This window comes from Lepidochelys kempii, chromosome 1, assembly GCF_965140285.1.
Source record: "Lepidochelys kempii isolate rLepKem1 chromosome 1, rLepKem1.hap1, whole genome shotgun sequence".
Classification (NCBI taxonomy): domain Eukaryota; kingdom Metazoa; phylum Chordata; order Testudines; family Cheloniidae; genus Lepidochelys; species Lepidochelys kempii.
The window spans coordinates 8911015-8914441 of NC_136380.1; the positions used below are offsets into that span (position 1 = coordinate 8911015).

A 3427-nucleotide genomic window follows, 5' to 3' on the forward strand; every position below is an offset into this window, starting at 1 on the left:
TACCGGGCCTGTTAGGTTCTGTGTATCGTGCAGCAGTTTAACGTCACTTTCGAGTAACACAGCAGCAGTAGGTTCAGTATTTCCACCCCCCAGAATCCTTTAGGAAGTGAAAGCAGGATTTCCCTACAACTACTCCCCACCCATCCAGCTGAGAACTGTATTTCAGGGTCAAACCCACCTCTATTGTGGCTGGGCTGCCATCTGTAGGATAGCAATTCCTGCCTGGGAAATCCCAGTTACTGAATGTGGAACAACGGATCACAGTGAAACAGTCGGGCGGATGTTTGGGTTTGGTGTGTTCTTTCCTCCCAAATCTCCACTGACGTTACCAATGGATTCTCCTGCAGCCGCACCGGGGGTGTTGGAACAATGCTGGGGCCTCTGCTGATCCCCTTGACATACTTCTGTCTTCACACCTGGCTGGGAACCCCTCAGGTAAACTCTTGAGATTTGTCAGTGAAGCACTTCGTGTTTTTTTCTCGTGTTTCTGCTCAAGGCTATGCAGGCAGCCACATTGCCTTAGACCCATAGAGATGTAGGACTGGAAGGGACCTCAAGAGGTCATCTAGTGCAACCGTGGGTGCTGAGACTGGACCTAGTGCACCGAGACCACCCCGGAAAGATGTTTGTTTAATCAGGGCCCCACACCACATTTTGCAGTGGCTGGTGGAGGAACCCAGGCCCTAGGTTCCAGTCCAGGGACATTCTGACCAGCAGCCAAGGTCTGTGCCATCAGACTCCTCGCTGCTGCCTTCAGGGATATCTTATTACCACAGCCTTTTTCCAGTCCACACAGCATCTCCCATCTCACCCTTCTTTCAGGGCTGGGCTCACAGGGCTCCCCTGTGGAATCCTCCAACAGGATCCCAAACCAAAAGAACAAATTTAAACCAATTTCTGCCTTGCTCAGGCTCTCTCCTCATCCTGCAGCCCCTCAAACTCCAGTCCAATGCCCCCTAGGCTTTACCAACACTGCCTCCAAAATCCTCCTGGCCTGAGGCAACTCACCACACTGCCCCCAGCGTCCTCCAGGCCTCTCTCTGCCTTTAGCCCAAGAGGGGACAATCCCAGCTACCCCAGTTGGGTTTGATCACCAATTGTGCCTAACACCCACCCCCACGGTACCATCACTCAGTCTAAAGGGGCTCAGGTTCATGTTGACCCCTGATTAACCAGTGTGGGGTTTATACAACCCCTCACAATGGTGTTGCCATCCTCTATGGGTTGGATGGAACCTTCCCATGGGCACCGCCAGCCCTGGAGCATGCAGTGCATGGCTGGCATACAGAAATGGCAACCCACTGAGGCAAATGGGAGTGATTTCTAGATATTCCCGTGGGAGTGGATTTGGATCTCAGTCCCTCTTAGCTCCTTCCCTTCTATGTCCTTTGTTGCCCCTGCTTTGTCTTCCCAATTAATATATCCTTTCTGCCTTTCTTCCTAACCCTAATCTAGACATAATATATTTATTTATTACACTAACAAAGTTCTGTGTAAACTAAAAATGATTACAGGGCTCACTGGTCCTTGGGTGTGCCGTGACTCCCCCCAAAAAATCATGGAGCCAATGTACCATTTGCCAAGCAACACACTGATGATAGTGACTAGATGTTCCATCCCTTTCTCCCACCTTTTCTCCATCTTGTCTGTTTAGAGGTAAGCTCTTAAGGGCAGAGGCCATCTCTTAGTGTGTTTGTACAGGGCTGAGCACAATGGGGCCCTGATGGTGGGTGTGACCTCTAGGTGCTATTGTAGCATATGCTAATGTGACCATATGTTTCCTTTTCCCTGGGAGAAGGAATGTCAGGTAGAGCTGAACATGATGAATGATGCTTTTGATGACCAATATCTAGGATGTGCTGAAGAAATGGAGGAAAAAAAAGCACGTGAACTGCTACAGAGTGAAATGTCCCCACTGTTTAGCACAGGGTGGCAAAAGGCAACAGAAAACTGGAAAAAGGTGAAACATTTATCGCCCCAGCAGCTTTGAGGGTGAGTATGGAATAGGCCTACTAGCCTATATTGACCCACGAAATACAACAGTAAAGCTCTTCCAGCTGTATTTAATGAGGCAGCGAGAGGGGCTGGGGTATCTTGAGCTCATTACATAGACTGTTTCCAGTTCAAAGCCTTTCATTATTATTTGACAAGAGCTTTACAGCTCTTACGAGGGAGGTGTGATGAGGTGTACTGGGGGACTACCTGTTTTGGACTACAAGAGGGGTGACATCAGGTTCGGACACTTTGCCTCTTCATCTATTAATAAATCAGTGGCTGAGACATTTATGACTAAGAATGCAGGGAAGCAGGGAACACTCTTCACCATCCAGACGTGCTTCGGCATGAAGATCCAGAACATGTCATATGATCCTGGCCAAAAAGAAGTGTTAATCCCAGTCCATGAGATATTCAGTGTGGCCAAAAGACAAGGGAATAACCTCACCCTCCGGAGCACAAGCTGGACCTGCATGGCCTCACTTCAATCAAAGACAGGATACCAGGCTAAATCCAGTCCAACGGTTCCTATGGTTCTTTGGAAATAGTAGAATGCAGTTGAAAGTTCTACCTGGGGAGATCCCATTTCATTGTCCCTCTGTTTGTTCCATAGGAGAGAACAACAAAACATGTGTTTACAACTCTGGTAAGAAAGAAAAATTTTGTTTTTCGTTCTTTTGAAAAAGACTCGCCCTCTGTGTTGAAGTGCAGAGCAGAGAGCAACCCCACCAGGCAAACATGTCACATGAAACCAGTTGAGAAATAAGTGGGGTTAACTGTGTGTTTTGTCCATTTATCTAGGTTCTCGTATGGAGCTCATGACTAGTATCTGAGCACCTTCACATCTGACTCAATTCCATGCACAGTTGGTTTCAGAAAATAAAATTTAAGGAGAACCACCCCTTAGAGCACTAAAGATTCATCTTCAATGTTCTGAACTATAAGCTGAACACACATCCCCTAACCCTTCAACACAAGGGTGTCTCCGTCTCTCTCCTCTCATAACTAGACCTATTCTATCCCCGGTGGAACTACATCCTCTCAAAGGATGAAACAGGACTATTTTACCAGAGCAGGTCAGAAAAAAAAAAAAAACTCAAAACATTCTCATTGGAATTTGGTGATTTTTCAAACTCCAAACCTTTTGCAGAGGTGGTTTGATTTCTACACTGTTCTGACAGAACACTGCCTGGGTTCTGACCAGCTCACCCACCTGGCTCCTTGGCTGCCTGGGAGTCAGACCCCAGGACTTCCAGTGCCCCCAACTCTGGGACAGCCTGCTTGGTGGACTGCCCCAGAGCCAACACACCATTCCCCTGTGTGGAGAATTTCAAAATTTGAGGGTTTTTTTATTTCAAGTCTGAACAAAACCAAATTTTGAAATATCAAAATCCTCCACAAAGTGGAATGAGCCTTCTCTGCCCAGCTCTAC

The 3427-nt window shown here is 47.4% G+C and overlaps 1 pseudogene; it reads left to right on the forward strand.

Moving 5' to 3' along the window:
* The first annotated feature begins 369 nt into the window (after positions 1-369).
* Positions 370-2543, forward strand: LOC140905619 (ecto-ADP-ribosyltransferase 5-like; annotated as a pseudogene).
* The last annotated feature ends 884 nt before the right edge of the window (positions 2544-3427 follow it).